Raw genomic sequence first — 17,450 nt, 5'->3', positions numbered from 1 at the left:
TGCCAAACAAAAAACCTCAAACCTTGTTAAAGTCAGGCAAGAACAGCAGTTACTTTCATACGAGAAATAGCTAACATTCAGAAATGGGAAGGAATGATTTATGTTATGCAGCTGTACAGAAGGATTTTGTTAGGAAAAAAAATCTGTCAGTGAGCTTTATTGCCTTTACAGTGTGAGAATACCCTCAGGCCATCCCACATGAGGTAATGAAAAAACAGAAGGTCATTTCTATTGTGATTTTTTTTTTAAAGTGTAGTAGCAAACATTTAGCACAATCAAACAGTGAAGTAGAGGGTTTGCAGTGTTTGTTTTTGAGCAAGAATGTTTTTATTACTAAAACTAGATGAAACAGAATAAGCATAAACACCAGCCCTGTCTATTAACAACTGTTTTTAAACAAACCTGGTTTTAAAGGTTAACCAATGTGGTCCCATTTAATACATCAAGAGTATTTAGAAATTCATTATTAAGAAAAGGTTTGATTTTCAGATAGTACAGGCTTCCATGTACAGCATCTCCAATTAGGCATCTGAAAAGCACTTACAGGCATGATAAAAAACCCACAGAAAATGTGGAACCCAAAATACATTTTCTCACTAATGCTGCAGCACTTTCTAATTAATGCAATAAACGCTACACTGTCAGTTCTCAGATTTTTTCACAGTAACTCAGCTCTACTAAATGTTTCTAGGATAAAATAATTTTCTATAAGCTGTATTTTCTGCCTAAGTGAGATGCAATTCAAGTTAAAGCTACTCTTCTCCAAAGAGAGCTGATGCTATCAGCTCTGTCCAGATGAGATCCTACCAGCACTGTAATACTGTACATATTTTTACCAGTATGTAGGCACTCTCATCAGCAAGGGCATTTAAGATCAGGGACACTGTCCATGTACATAAAGTGCAATTTCAAACTGAGACCAGTTTCAAGCTGACAGACACTTTTCCTCAGAACTAGCTGGGCTACAAACATAGTGCAGATGATATGTATTTAAAAACCACATGGATTTCCCATAATTTACTCTGTAAGACAGCAAACACTTTTCTTCTTTCTATAAAGCTCCTGATAAGTGTTGTTACACCAGCTTTACTCTAAGCAACTCAGAGAATGTTCTTACTCTGGTAGTTTGTACAAGCAATATTTAATGCCATCAGTTCGTACATGTAGAATCCTGAGGATGACATAATCCAAGTTCAGGTTGGATTCATCAGGTTCATCTTTTCCAGGACTTTGCCTTCCCCCAGCCTTAGCAATCTCCACCTGCATGCAAGCCCTCTCCCCTCATCCTTGAGCAGTGCTTTGGTTTGCTACCCAAAATTGTCCTGTTAGGACTCACCTATCCATTCCACTCTATCTGCTCAGTATCTCATTCCCAAGCTATCTTGAGATGGCTTCTCAAATTCTACTCCAAGGTTCCTTGCAATTTGCTTAAATGCAGAGAAAACAGACAGAAAGCCCAGAACAGCATAACAGGCAAACAGGCAGCTTCTGGCAACAGTCAGAAATGCCACAGTGGGCAAGAGCATTGCTCTGCATTGCTCTCTGGGTCCAGAATGCCTTCCTTTGAGTACACCAATTAACAAGAAAAAAAAAAAAAAGGAAACTATCCATCTTGAGCAATTAAGAATTGAAAAGCATAGACTAGACTGACCATCAGAAATACACAGACACAAACACTAGGAGAACATCTCAGATTTTCCATAAACATAAATGTGACTAATAGTCACATTACAATGTAGCATTTCCCTGTGTTATTTTGCTTCTTTCTTACCCATTCCTATTTTATCCACTATATAAATTTGGACAACTGCAGTACTTTCAGAGTGTACATTTTAACTGCAGATATGAACACTGTTACCATTGCCTCCAACTGTTTAGAGTGCTTGTCTTTGTGTATTCCTTTTAAAGAAGGAATAAAAATGTTTACCTCTGCTTGAAATGGCTGTTTCTCTCCCCAGCAGAGATCAGTCAGTTCAAGGATAGAGGGGCAGCAGCAGCAGCAGCTTAACTCTGCATGGTAACCTCATAAAGCCATGTGGGGCTTACAGAGAGATTTCCTGTAGAAAATTCAGTTTTAGTTTTCTTCTACTGGATGTCAGTAGCTGCACCTTGGTCATCTCTAACCTCAGAGATTAATGCTGTCTGGGAGGAAATAATAATCTATCTGCTCAGACAGCAGCTCTTACTGGAACCTTTGATTTTATTTGATAATATCTCTATTGAATACAGGTGAGGCCATTGTGGCCTCAGGTGGGGAACATTGTGGAAGAGGCCATTTCTCAGCCATGTGGACCAAATACCAACATGATCAGGAGGAAAAAAATGTCTGATTTCATGTTCTGGTCTAGGACCAAAGAGTGGTGTAAGTCACAAATATGAAAAGATGCAAGAAAGTATAAAAATTTTTCTGTAGCTACAGCTAGGCACGAACCAGAAAGTGTGTATTGTAAGATGCTAATCTTGCTTTGTTTGGCAGCAACATATATCAAAAATTAGCTCCTGGAGAGATTCATGACCAGCCCAGTGGATGTGGCCAACAGACTCCTTTTTGTGCCTGAAAAGCAACTTCTAGAAAATTCATCTCCAGCCCCCAGATCTTCCTTATTAGCACCTCCTCTATGCCCAAAGGATGCACATACAAAAATCACTTGACTTAAAGAAAAAAAGTGCCATAATTTATTTGCTGGTGAGATTCTCAAGCCACAAAAAACAGCACAGTTGAACAGAAAATGTCATTTCATCTCTGTTTTTCAGAGTATAAGTGCCAACAGCATTTCAGAAACTAAGCTCAAGCCATCACAAAATGTTTTCAGCAGCAGCCAAGCAGGCCCTAGCACTGAGGGCTTTTACACACTCCAACCAAAATAAAACTCAAACAGCACTGAGCTAATTGAAGATGAATACAGCCACTGCCCTAGGCAGCAGCACTAAACCAGATGGGCTACAACTCCATGGTTTCAGGGTAAATATGAGAGGCTGATGCTTGGCCACAGCAGCACTGGAAACTTTTGCAGAAGTCTCTGTGCAGCTGGCAGCAGGAGGGGAAGATGAAGCCAGGCAGCTTCTGGAAAGGGGCAGCAGGGTGCAGAAAACACCATCCCTGTCTATAGCATGTGTAGTGAAGAAGTAAGGGACACACAACTATCCTTCATTGCTCCTAGACAACACCTCGGGATGCCCCTTTCTTTGCACAAAGCCTCTTTGCACCCCTCTGCTACCAGGAGCAGGAGTCAGATGACAATCTGTAATGGGGTGGTGGGCAGGAGCAGGACCCTGATACAAAGAGCAAATGTCACATGCGTGGCTACTGCCCTTTATGGAGGTCCTGCAGAAACCACCCCCCTGCCCTGGCTTCAGGGTGCCACACTCAGCTGCCAAAGGCTGCAGAGAGCTGCACTTCAGCTGCTGTCAATAAACACAACAGAAAGCTGTGGTCACACTTTCTTACCTGGCAAGAGATGCTTTCTTAGAAACAATTACTTTTTCAGCATTTAAGTCCTTCACATGAATACAAAACGGGAAATGATCCTCTGGCTCAATCCTGTCCTGCCTTCAGCTTTCCAAAGCAAAGGGGAACAAACTATTTCTGACCAAAAGATCTTGCATGGACTTAGAGCACATTTTTAAAGATACAACATGCAACTTTTTGGAATATTCCTTCTCTCTTAAACAAAATCTCTTATACTGTTATTTTACAAAAAAAAATCCCAAATATTGGGGTTTAGAAGTCACTGAATAAATAATGTTAACCCAAATGTAATGTTGCTTTATTAGTGACTTGAAACAAAGACATTAATGACAAGAATCTGGTGGCACATATGGCCTGAGGCCATGTGGAAAACGCTTAGGGTTTCACAACCAGGGCATCACAGAATTTCCTTTGCTTGCAGGAAGATCCCCACAGGGCTGAGAACACCCCAGGCAATAAGCACCATACTTCTGTATGTCACTCCGCAATGATGATTGATACTTCTAGAATATTATCTATCTTTGATGCTTCTTTAATGCTATCTTTCACAGACAATTCCCTGTGAATTAAGAAAAATAAAAGGCTCTTCCTAAGACACCAGTGCTGTAATGAGCTTCGGTGCAGAAGTCTCCAAATAAACCACCATCTATTTTCTCCACCTTCTCCAGGTAGGGAAAAGACATCAGACAGGCATCCAGTTCAACATGCTGGCAGGTGTTAGAGCTCAGCATGGACCTCAGGGGTGTGCAGACAGCTCACCCTCCCAGCAGAGCATTCCCTGCTCTGAGCACTGAAAGCAGGCACCAATAATGAAAGCATTCCTTCAGTTGCAAGATGGCACTATATTACACACACTGCCCCAGGAATTTTTAATAGGACAAAACTTATTTTTATTTGCTCTTTCATCCTCTTATGCTTTTGCTTTTACCACTCTAAAAAAGTACAATTAGGTTTCTAATTATTACTGGAGAAAAAAATGATTAAGTGAAAGTCAGTGTGAACAATGCCCCAGGAAAGCTACAAGGGCTAATGGCATTTCTCTGACATGACCAAGGGGGAAGACAAGAAAGCACACTCAGCAAAAATGAAGAGGCCTAAAGAAGGGCATGCTCTGATAATTACATCAGTGCTGAGGGGGAAAGAAAAAATGGATCACACTGCCATCCTGTTTCTACAAACGTCTGATCTGGCAACAATAAATTCTGTGGGAATGCGTCTAATGGGGTTGAATGAGAGACCCACTGAAAACAGCCAGAGTTCAATGCCTTTTATGAGCAGGTCTACTATTATTGCCTCTTTATGAATGATGGGAAATTGTAAGAAGTAATATTTTGCTTATCGCAAGCACTGCTGCAGTGAAATGAGCTCATCCTCTAAGTGATTAGACCAGGTTGCAAATCACTCATTTCTAGATTTTCTTTAACCAAAAGCAAGGGAAGCAAGTATTCATTTTTCCTCCTCTTTGCCAGATAAAATAGTGGCATATGACTGCATAAGTAATGATAGATAAAAAAATTTAAATCCTTTACAGCAAAAAAATTAATCTTAAATTCTAAGGATGATTTCTCACATATGCAATGGTAACAAGCAAAACACAGTTGTTTTTCTTTCTCTTGACAGTAGTTTAATGGAAGGGTGGGAAAATACCCCATGAAAGCACAGGTAGCTTACTGAGATAAGTTTCAAAACATCTACAATTATTTCTTAGTGTTGCTGAAAGTATAAAAATTTGGCTCTCAGAGAGGTAAAAAGATGACAAGTGCCACCTTGTGGGCATTTAATAAAGACAGAATTTCATGTTGCTTTCTGTTTGCAAGGGGTTAGGTCAGTCTCCAGGCAAGAGGCTGCTGCTGATTTTCATTATTACTGGGAACAATGTCTTTGCTCTCTAAGAAAGCCAGACACGATGGGAATTGCTTCCTGACATGGTCAGTGCAGGTAAAACAGCAGTCAGGCCAAAGGCTGTCCTGTAACCCTCTGATTTACATCACCACATGTATCCTGAAATGCCTGATTTACACAGTAAACAACTTCCAACTGAAGATGACGTCAAAATCAAATATGCCTCTCTAATATAGCTATTGAAAACAAAAACAGCCTATTAAATTATTTATTTATTTTTAATTCAGTGTGATGAAACTATCTATGTCTGTCTACAGCCCTAAAGAGATGGATCAATGAGTTTGGCAGTTACCCATCCTCTCCATGAGTTATTTGAAAGGTCTATTGCAGACTCATTTTGCAAGGTCAAAATTTTTAGGAATAGCCTTTATTGGATGAATTGCCTGGTTTAGATTTAACAGGAAAATTTTCCAAGAGTCTTTTAGATCAGTAAAGCAATCTCTTGTTCACTGTAAATTTGGAGTAATGTCAGGTTAAACACAGACTGGTTTTCTTTGTAGACACTGTTTTGGTCATGGCCAGTGAAGTTTGCATGGAAGGCTGGAGAAATATCTGTTGAGGCTATTTCTCTTATACTCTCTCATTCCAACCATAGCAAGGGATAATATAGGAAAAAACATTTACCCTTTGACATTTCCTTTCCTATTTTTTCTTCTGCAAATCTTTCTTTGTCTCCTATTTTAAAAGTCTGCCTGCACAGAGACAAAGCTCATTTCCCATCTCTTGCTTCACTTATTCCAAACATTAATAATACTAACAGGGGCACATCAGTTTTACCACAACTTCAAGCCAGTGACAACTATTGCAGCCACAGCCTCAAGCCATTCACAGAAACACTTTTTTGTCTTCATTTCTCTAACACATCTAGCAGGGAATATTGATTGGAGTTTGATTATACAAATATTCTGAACAGTAACCCTACTAGTGAAAAAGAACAACATGATAAGGCATAAAAGTGTCCTCTAGCTGTAAATTCTTCTCCCTTGAATACAATGTCCATCCAGTCAAAGTTGAGCAGAAGAGACCCCAAAAAAAGGACAAGCCCTTTTGAAATACAACCCCTCCATCCATTGCATAATGCCCTAATTTGCTGAATGGGGAGACATGCTTTATCACTGTTTGCCTGGCTGCTTTGATTTGTTTTTCCACACGCATCACCAACATAATGAACACAAGTTCACTTTCCTACTCTAACACACACACACCTTTGTGGCTTTACCAAAAGCTAAACCTCAATAAAAGAGCACAAGACTGACTCTGCCACCCTAGCCCTTGGTAAAAATCCACTGAGAACTTGTCTGCCCTTGCATTTCAGACCAAGATAGATGCTGTGCATTCATTAGCCTCCTGGGGTAGAAAACACCTAAACCAAACCACCCATTAGGAGCCCAGGCAAAAATCAGAGCCTTCCAGAGAAAATTAAGAGCAGATCTGATTCCTGACTGCTGTTATAACTGGCATCAAGACAGACTCACATGCTCCAAAGCACATCTCTCCAACTGTGTCAGATGGTCAAAGAAATGTAGCTTCTCCTTCCTCAAACTTGACCCATTTAAACTCTTAGACCATCAGGTTATAACAAACCTATTATGATTCCTATTACAAACAGATTTTTCATTTTCTAAAACAGTTGTCAATAACATACACCACTGCTCAGGCAAAAACATGGTTTGCATTTACATCCTTATTTTCAGAACAGATGCAACTACCAAGTAAAGCATCCCTGCCCAGGATCATGATTGTTTTTATAGTGCCATGAAGGAAAGTTCTAAAAAAATTATTGGCAGGGTCTGAGACAGGAAATCGAAACAATGGATGCCTTTTTTTTTTAAATTGGAATTTAAGTTTTTATTCCAAAAGGCATTCTCTGATTTCTGTGAGCTTCTCCCCAGTCGGAGAGATGTACCACTCCTTACTGCTTCAGTTCTCATATAAAACATTCAAGAGGCCTCCAAAGAAATTAATTAGGATGCTCCAGGTAGAAAAGCTGAAAACTTCACATTTCTTTTTGGCAATGCCATGACTCACTATTATAACTACAGCCAAAGGATTGTGGTGAAAGCTTTCCACACAATAGCCCCGCCCTGTTTATAGCATTACATCCATCTTTTTCATAATGATTTTCCTCCTTGGCAGGCTCATCTGCTGCACTAGGCAGGAACTAGACAAAGGAGAGAAAGAAGGGCCAGTCCATGGAGAAGCTGTGCTCTGGTTCCACTCCTGTACCACCCAGCACACTGTGGGATTGGAGCAACAGCCAAATAGGCTCAGAGGTGCTTTAGCTTCTCTGCAAGCACTGGGAGGTTTTCTGCATGGGCTTCCCCTTTGTCCTCAGCTCCTTCTGGGTTTGGGAAGAAGAAAGCAGATCAGGGGAGCTGGGAACAGGCTGCTGGAAGGAGAACTCAACAGAGATTTGGTACTACCCTGAAGGAATGGGAGAAGTAGCTGAAAAGCTTGATATGATCGATGCTCAGAAATAACCTCCAAGTCCTTCTTCAGGTAACTCCATGATTCTTTCCCCCTACAGAAGATGAACTCAGATGCTTTTCTTGTCTCTGTTTTGAAATTTTCTTTCTCCTTTTTTTTTCCCACTATTCAGAAGAAAGACAAATTGGTCCATAATAATGGAAACGTGGATTATTAGCTCTCTTGGCACTACATTAAACAGGTTTCCAACAATTATTACTTGCATTTCTAGGATATCAAAGCATCCTTACTGGAACTAAGATCCCATGGAAATGTCCACAAGTGAAAAGCAGACTTAGTCCTTCATAATAAGACATCTAAACAGCAAATAGGAGCAGTAGCAGTAGCTCTGCTGTCCCTCTGGATAACAGCTTTTTTTTTTTGTGCCTTCAGCCCCACTTTGACTTCATAAAAAGAACCCTATAGTGGCAATTCACAGCACAGGAAAACACATATGGACAAACACAAGGATAGTGATAGGATGTGACAGATCAAAAATCCATTTTGGAATTTAAAAATGGTCCTGGCCTGAGACAGCTTGGCGTAAACTGCTGTGAGACAGAATGTTGCAAGCAATTGTCAGAGACTGGGATACACAGGATTTCCGTACAAAAAAAAAGGGCAAATGCTAAGACAGCTCTGAGATATGGTAAGCCCTGCCTGTGTCTTGCACAGCAGTGGGAGAAGGAAGATGCCAGCTTTTTACATTTAAAAGTCATGACTAAGAACAGCATCAACAGCACACCACCAAAAAAGCAATAAAAAAACATCTTTCTGCTTTTCATACACCTTTCTATTAAGTGAGAAAAAAAGTGAACAAGCTGAGTTAGCCAGAGTGAGCTCTCCCTCTGACAGAGCAGTCTGCAACTCACTCATCTCAGAGGCTCCCTGGGTTCCTGTCCCAGGAGTGCTGCATGCTCTGTCCCACCCTGTGGCTCACCATGCTTTGGGACACCTAGGACACAGGGGCTACAGCTAATGCTTCTGCTAATTCTGAGCCTGCAAAAGAGCAAGCTGAGACTAAATTATCATCTTTGGTCTAATGCAGGTGGATTGGGGTGGGGGTATCTACTTAGAATAGTACAATTTCAATAAAATATAAGGAATACAAGGTGCTCCATCAAGGTACTGCTGTGTTTGCTGCTCTGCCACTGAGGAGGGGCACACAAGGGGGCTGAGAGGGGACTGTGACCACAGCTTGCTTTGACATGATGTGGCATTGGGCAGATAGGTCAGTCAGGAACTCCCTGAGCACCACAATAAAGCAAGAGCACAGCTCCAGGCACATGAGCTCACCACTGGAAACAAATGCTGTGACAAGGTTCCTCCCCTTCTGTTTCTATTAAACCACTGAAGATTTTCCTCAACATTTGTTTAGTCCCATTTATAAATATACTGCTAAAAAAAAACAAACCCAAAAAAAACCCAAAAAGGAAATCAGTAGAAATAATTGCTGTGTCAAAATCATGCTTCCTTTATTGGAAGGATAAACCCACATGTGCACATTCTGGCTGTAAGAGAGAGTTGAGAAAGAAGTACATCCTGTTTGGGATAGGCTTTTCTTTTAAAATGAAAAATTATCCAAGACTGCACTGAAACATTATGTCCAGATTCACATGGAAACCATAAAGCACAGCTGAAAAACACTGGAAGACTAGCCCTACCAAATAATTATCAGCAACTTTTATAGTCTGCAGTCTGCTCTGGACCACCTATGTATCAGATACTAATTCAGCATTGAGGAGACTGACTTGCACCCAAGCACAGGCAATGGTCAGGTACTGCACTAAGGCTCTGAGTTGGTTTTTCAGAACTGTTCTTTTTTCACAGTCCTCTATTTACACCACACAAGAAATAATTATCCATTGCTGCAGTAGTACTTTAAAACTTTCCTACTTAAAATACTTAACTGTTAGGGTGCTGAGGCACTGGCACAGGTTGCCCAGAAAAGCTGTGGCTGTCCCATCTCTGAAAGTGTTCAGGGCCAGGTTGGGCAGGGCTCTGCTCTAGTGGAAGGTGTCCCTGTCCACGGCAAGGGGTGTAGGAACTACCTTTAAGGTCCCTTCCAGCTGAAACCCCTCTGTGATTTTATGATGCTCTACTGTACTTGATATGACATTTAAATGCTTGCAGCTGTGGTAGCACACCACAATGCAGTGGGCAACAAAACAGTTCTAGTATGTAGGAAGCAGAGTTTTACCTTTGTGTTTAGAGTGAAATTTCACATAAGCAAGCTGCCTTGGGACATTCTATTTCTGATCAAGAGCAGAAAATATGTATTTTTATTTCAGCTTCTTAAATGGCAAGTCTGCTCTCACATCGAAGGAAGCAGGAAGGAGATGGAGATGAGGACTGTAGAAGAGAGGAAACCACCACCTCCCACCAGCACCAGGAGTCCAGACCCAACCATGCGATGTTTTCAGCAGAGCCAGGTCCTGCCACCTGCACCAAAGTGCTGTAAATGTCAAATGCCAACCAATCCTTACACATTCACAGAGGCTGCTGCACAAACAGCAATACTATTGGCTTCCCAGCTGCGTGTGACCAACACTCCTCTCTCCCCCTGACTAGAATCAGGACAATGATCACTCACTCCACACACAGCCAAACTCTCAGAACAGCGTGGAGAACTGCAGGAACTCTTCCCAGCATCTTCCTGGGCACGGCCAGCAAGGGTGCTTGAGGCCTAGACATCATGCAATTACTAAGTCCTAGCTATATTGTTACATGCTTTAGAAGAAGAATAGGTCAGAGACCTTAAATGTCACCTTTTCATGTTTCAACACAGGCTCAAAAAAGTAACATCTAGATGGTTTTTAATTTTCTTCCATCATTTGTAAAGCTGCTCAAACCAGATACAATCCATGGCACTGAAAGAATAACTAAACCAGTTTATGATTTTATGAGGGAGGAGGAAACATCTCATCTGCTAGTAACTAGAGAAGTGCCCTTGGGCCAGGTCTCAGGTCTGTTTTGTTTCATTGTGAAGACATTTGTGTGCAGAACTGTACAGTCTCTGTCCACAGGGTGGAGCAGCTCAGTACCCTGAGCTGTGGATGCTACACCCCACGTTCAGAAAAACCAGAATTGTCCAACAATGCTCACTGATCTTAGACTGCATAGAGCAGCTCCCTGTGTCTGCACCCCTGGGGGATCCTGATTAATCTGCCTTTATGCTACACAAATAGCACAGTCTTCCAAAAGGCTTGTGCTTTGAGTTCACTGATTAGAGCAGTATTTAAACTATTACTGTAGTACTGCCATGGTGAGTACACACAATCTTTTCTTGACACTGAGATGTGCTTTCTGTCAATGGAAAACTTTTTGTACACCTAAAAAAACCTGTTAAGATCTCTTAGAGAGAATTAGTGAGAGAATTAAGTCCCAAAATCTGACAAAGCAAAAAGCATCAGCTGAGTCCAAAACAAATAGAAGAAACCCCACATTTACACCTGAAACATCAGCCTTTGGCCAATGTGAAGCGTACATCAGGAAAGTTTCCTAAATCCTCATGTTAAGAGTGTTCTTCACTCATCATCATCAGATGAGAATCTGTTACACAGATTGTCTCCATTCTTACTGGATCTGCTGGTGTCAAGGACGAAAGGGATGCAATTATTCAATGATGTTCCTGAGCTGATGACAGCATAAGAGAATCTCCTTGGAGAAAATTCAAGAATCTCACCTTAATTCATTACTTGAGTACACAACTGGACATGTCCTTCCCAGTTTCAGCAACAGTCCTCAAACTTCTGATTTCTTTAGATTCTTATACAACACTCACAACTGACATGAAACACAATTTTGTACTAGCCACTCTGTGAAGCACAGTGCTAAGCACTAAGCTGAGAAGCCACAACTCAAATTTTTTCATCCTTGTCTATACTGTTAGTGTCATTTCTCTGGTATTTTGATCAATTTATACCAATTTACTAGTTAAGAGATCCTATACAGGTTTTTCTTTTCATTTCATAGCTGGCAAAACCTTTTCAAGCCTGCTCTCCTTATTTGTTTCATTAGGTTCTACAAATCATGAAAGGTTAGCATAGCACCAAGGAGAAAATACTGTTACAACTCTCAGCACTTGGACACTTTTCCTCACAGATGCATGAATGGGAGTCAGAAGGTCTAGTTTCTCTCTAAAATAGTTTCAATTTTTAACAAATCACCTTCATTTTAAATGTTAAAAAACCCACAAACCTAAACATTGTACTAATATCCCTAAATAGTTTCATCTAATTGAGACTACTCGTAGTTCCCATTGTGACTAGATGTTGAATTGCTTAAATGTCCTCTAAAATTAGCTTGGTATCAGTTGGTATTGAATGAAGCCCAAATATTTTTTTAAGCAAGGGCCAACCACTTCAAGAGTATCTGTTGCAAACAGGTTAAAAAGATCATCTTCAATTCACTGCTTTTCTGGTGAAAAAGACCTATCACAGGCAGTGCAACATGGGATATGTATTCACTTTGTTGCTCACCTTATGCTCTTCAAACAGTTTCCAAAGTTTTTTAGATTTACTTTTTTTTGGCCCAGAAGAATCCATGATAGGTACCATTCCCATCATTCTATATTTATGTTCCCTGTAGTGACAAAAGCCCTACTATAAATGTCTCAATTCGATGAACAAGCTTCCATTAACTACTTCAGTTAAGGAACATATTCAGAGATCACTTTTCTGGTACAACTGGACTCTTTAGTTAAGGGGCTTTGTCAGTAAACGTTACAACCACAGGTAGCCACAAGTTTTAACCATAGCTCAGGGCCACATACACAGAGAACTTGAATTGTAGGTGATCTGTTTATCTCCTGTTCTTAGAAGGCTCTGCACACAAGACAAGAAATAAGCAGATTAATTTCTGACCATTTCCTATCCTACAGAGAATTTGCAGCATTACCTGTTGTGAGCCATTTTTAGAGGAACACTTACTTTCTCTGTATATGTACTAACCAAGCACTCTCAAATTTAATGCCTTTTCCCAAGCAAAGAAAACATTTATTTAGAGAAAATTTCTCTCTAAGACTGACACATTAGAAAATATGTGCTTGAACCAACATAAGTATATCCTACCTTTTGAAGCAGCCATGAGTCAGTAAGCACAGTTTGCATGCAGAACAGTAATCACAGATGCATAGAACTTGAAACAGTAATTTGTTAATTAGTATTTCAAGTATGGAAGAACTTATTTCAAAAGGTTCACTTTGTACCCATAGTAGTAAATAGTCACAGAAAATTAATTCTGAATAGTATGACATCAGAGCTCACAGCTGTGGAAGCAATTCAGTTAAGTGAGCAAATTACTATTTATGTGCTCTTTCAGAAATGCATGGACACCTGAAACTGAGATATCATTGGCTTCTTTGTCTCTGCCCTGTATTGCTTGTTTCTTTTATTCTGATATTTCCCCTAAAGATTTCTCTAAAAACTGTCCCTGTTCATCATGTCCTTATAAAAGCATATCTGCCATGCTGACTACAGCTCTGTCTCTAATCCCATTCATCTGTAGCCACCCATCACAGTGCAAGCACTTTGAAGATTAAAAGAGAATTATTTTGCTTCTCATTTCTTAACCACCAGTACTCAGGGATGAGTTTTCATTCACTGGCAGGCTCTGAGCAAGAAGGCAAGAGCATGAATAACTAATGAAAAATACGTCCATGAAGATCTCTCCTGGCTGTTTTGAAACGTCTTTCTTTGTTTACACAAGGGAGTTGATGAGCAAATAAATGAACAGGAAGGGAATTCATAAAAGACAAGGACAACTCGCAAGCACTAAACATAACAAAACTATTTTTCTTTCAAAGTACAATGTTGACTTTCTTTAAACACTTTTCAGGATATTCAAAGACACAAGCAAACAGTGGGATAACTTAATACTTCCCCTCCTTTTCCCTCCATATTGTTTGTCATCTTTCCAATAGTTGAGTCATCCAAGTGGAATGACAGCGCGCACCTCCGCCGTGTCACCGTGCAATCTCACATCTTAGGGTATTAACAGATGGCTTTTGGAAGTCTAGCCATAGAAACATGACTGATTGCTCTTCCTGTCACTAGGAAGCTGCTACCCTGCAGGGATTCAGCACAGCAGGACTGGTGGGTATCCCTGAGCCACCTCTCTGCTAAGCCAGGCAAGAGGCTTCAGCCCAGCTTCCCGAAGGCTGGGCGTGCAGCCACCAGACTTTGTGCTGAGATGGCAGAGAAGGACACTGCCTTATACACCATTCCAGCTGCTGCATCAGGGAGCAAGAAGTAGCCAGAGAGAAAATGGAGGCTACACCTGTAATCACCACAACCTGATGTGTAAGGCAACACGACTGTGCTGCAGGATAAAAAACAGCATTAGAACTGGACATCTGCTCAAGTTCCAGATGTTCTCACACACTGCATGTGAAAATGCACACTTTGTGTGTACTAAGATGATTCTAAAATCCCCACCAACTCTTAACAGGAAATTCACATGGATATGAAACCTATTCCATCTATTACTTGCAGCAAAAAAAAAGATCAAACAGCAATTTTTTTCTGCTTCTCAGAGAAGCTGATTGTCTTCCAGTGTTTTGCTGATGCAGTCCTCGTGCAGGAGCTGCTTTGCACTGTTAGATCAAACTTGCATTCCAAGTGTTTGGCCACTGGAACACAAACTCAATGTTCTGGTGAAACCCTGCCTTGGCTGGAACCATGAAAAGGCATGGCACAAATGGGTGACCACCTATGGTCACAACAGGCTGTTTCTGCTGCTGTAACTTTATTATACAGTCATGGAATATCCTGAGTGGGATCCCAAAAGGATCATGAAGCCCAGGTTCTGGCCAAAAATCACAGAATATGTCTGTGAGTGTTAACTCTGCATAACTCTGAACCCTGCTGGATGACACGTTTGCCTGAAGTAAACAGCATGATTGAAGTAACAAAAGTATGTTTCCAGCTAACAACTTCCAGGCTCTCCCATTGCTGACTAATTCCAACAGGGGCTGCTCTTCCTCTTCCCATCTGTGGAGCAGCTGAACTCCTCTTTCCCATAGCCCAAACCACAAACAGACACATCATCTGTACCACTGCACCAGGGGAACACAGGCAGCCCCCTCTGTATCTTCCATACAGCCAGCTGTCAGCACAGGATCTCTTGGAAGGTCAGGAGTGAAAACTAAAACTGACAGAGTGAAGAGCCTTAATGTTTTCCTCCCTTGTATACTTCATTGTTGCACCATAATCTTGCCAATTAGCTGTAACTGAAGAGCAGTAAGTCAGGAGCCCCCTAGGCTTTATGTGGTTTTCTCCAGAAAAATGTTGTTACTACATGGTTAATAGTAGAAACTCTTTTCACAACCAACTTTTCCAAGAGTCTCAAGCTGCCACCTCAAAGGTGCAAACTGCAGACAGCACTCCTGAGGCAATGTGGGGCTGCACTGAGGACAATGGCAAAGGGCAACCTCTAACAGGACCTGACATTCACCCGCCTGGTAAGCGCGTGTCCCTGCTAATCCAGGATCTGCAACAGCACCAGCCTGGTCTCTAGACCTGCCCCCTTCTAGCAAAGACTTTGCACTATGCACTGAAAGAGCCATAAAACACTCCCAAGAGCATGGAGGAAGCAGGTTGTGACACTTCCCAGCCCTCTCCTCTCCCTTGCTGTGCTCACACAAGTACACACTGGTTGAAAGGGACTCAGGAAACTTGGGGAATTTTCTCCTCCACCAAAGTTGACACAGCAATTTATCTCAAATTTTACATGCTTTTGGAGCAGAACTTATTAGGAGGAGCCTGAAAATGGTGAAATTTGGTTCAGTGTGATGTATCATTATGGGCTAGAGAAAATAAAAATGTGATATTGAGCCTAGAATTTATGTGAGTGAGCAGAACCAAAGAAACCACTCCCGAGACCTGTTTGCTCAGGACAATTTTACCTGTATAAGATAGATGTGAATTTAGAAAAGGACAGTTACAGCTGCTTAATGCTTTAAAACAGATACATTAATTCAGACATTTATTTTGCCTTTCCTCAGATTCATTGATATTGGTTTGGTAGTGGGTTATGTTGAAATAAACAAAACCCCCCTCTTTTGTGAGTTATATTTTTAATGATTTACTATGGGTCAGCTCCAGTACAGTAACTGAAAATGCAACTATCCACAGGCAGCCAACATTTATAATAAAGCCTGAACACTGTTCCTGAAGCTCAGGAACAAGCATGTTGTAGTCTGTCTTTGTTATGTGCTGAGACAAAGTGTGGCAAGCTACCCCAGCACAGAGGACTCAGAGCAACACAGTAAGCTGTGCCAGCTCACCCATAAATTAATCACAACCACATCTGCAAACATATTGCACTCACATACGTTTCTGCATTTACACAACTCACTCTCACATTCACTGTTTGAGACATACTGTAAAGCTTTTACATTTGTGAAAGGCATCACATTAATTTCTTGATGCATATGAGGCATATTTGTTGCATTGTTCTATGGTCACTTTTTGTTCTCTTAAAAGGGTGCAATCCTGAGGTTTTACCTTCAACAAGATAATGTTTAAAAACCAGACAGACACAGCAGAGCACCCCACTCTATCTTCTCTTGACTCATTATCTTTTACATGTATCAATGACATTTACTGTAACAACAGATGTGATAACACACAAAACCGCCAAGTTACTTTGTAATGCAAATTTGTATTAATAGAATATGTCATGCAGTCGATCAAACACATGCAAATTGGAAAAGAATCACATCAGTTAAAAAAAAGGCACCAGATAAAAGAATTCCACTTTTAAAAAAGTTAAAATATTTTTAATTTTTTCAAGCAAAGATTATAACGATACTCAGCATGGAGAATGTGCGTATTTCATCCTAAAAATTTTTCTCCTGTTAGAGAAAACTACAATATTTACCTCCAATGCCAGTGTAACAAACGACATATTTTCTAACAGTCTAATTCAAATGATACAATGCAATACATACAGCCAATCTGCCATTTGTTCTCTGTGCTCAATTTCACTTCTAAGTTAAAGAGCTTGACCCCCACCCTACACCTGACAACCTGCAGGGACCCCCTACCTGCACCTCCTGAAGTCCTGTGAACTCAGTGACAAGACCAGGCATAATGACAGAGACAATTCACTGTGATCTATGAACCTTTTTCATCCTGAAAAACTCGAAGAAGAAATGTAAATATGGGAGAAAGCACTGCAGCTAGATCCAATAGAGCACAGATTTTATTTGCAAAGAGCTATCTTGCAACATGTGCTAAACTTCTTCTTAGATAGGGCTCAATATGCAGAATAACAGGTGTCAATTTTTAGGAAAACAAAACAAAAAAAAAAAGGGTTTAGCCTTTTAAGATATTGTACCAGTCCAAGAATCAGGAGATTAATGAAAACAAGACATTTATTTACATATGAAATAAAATCCACAGTCTAAACACAATGAACAGACTTCGCATCCTCTATTCACTAGAAATCACTTGTGGAGCTTCTTTCAAGAAAGGGTATCCCGATTATCCTGTTAACTCTGTACTGACCTTAGTTACACTGTTTCCCTTTGCATTGCTGCATTTACCGAGTGTTGCCAGACACAATTTGGAGCCTTTTTGTTTGTTTGCCTGCTGTAAAACTGGGCACG

At 40.7% G+C, this 17,450-nt stretch overlaps 1 protein-coding gene across 1 annotated transcript in view; it reads right to left on the bottom strand.

Annotated features, from left to right (window-relative positions):
• Positions 1 to 17,450, bottom strand: part of CHN1 (chimerin 1) — a 91,377-nt gene that overhangs the window by 73,425 nt on the left and 502 nt on the right. The gene's annotated exons all lie outside the window — the stretch shown is intronic.

Source organism: Catharus ustulatus, chromosome 7, assembly GCF_009819885.2.
Source record: "Catharus ustulatus isolate bCatUst1 chromosome 7, bCatUst1.pri.v2, whole genome shotgun sequence".
Taxonomy (NCBI): domain Eukaryota; kingdom Metazoa; phylum Chordata; class Aves; order Passeriformes; family Turdidae; genus Catharus; species Catharus ustulatus.
This window is presented reverse-complemented; position numbering and strand designations above follow the sequence as displayed.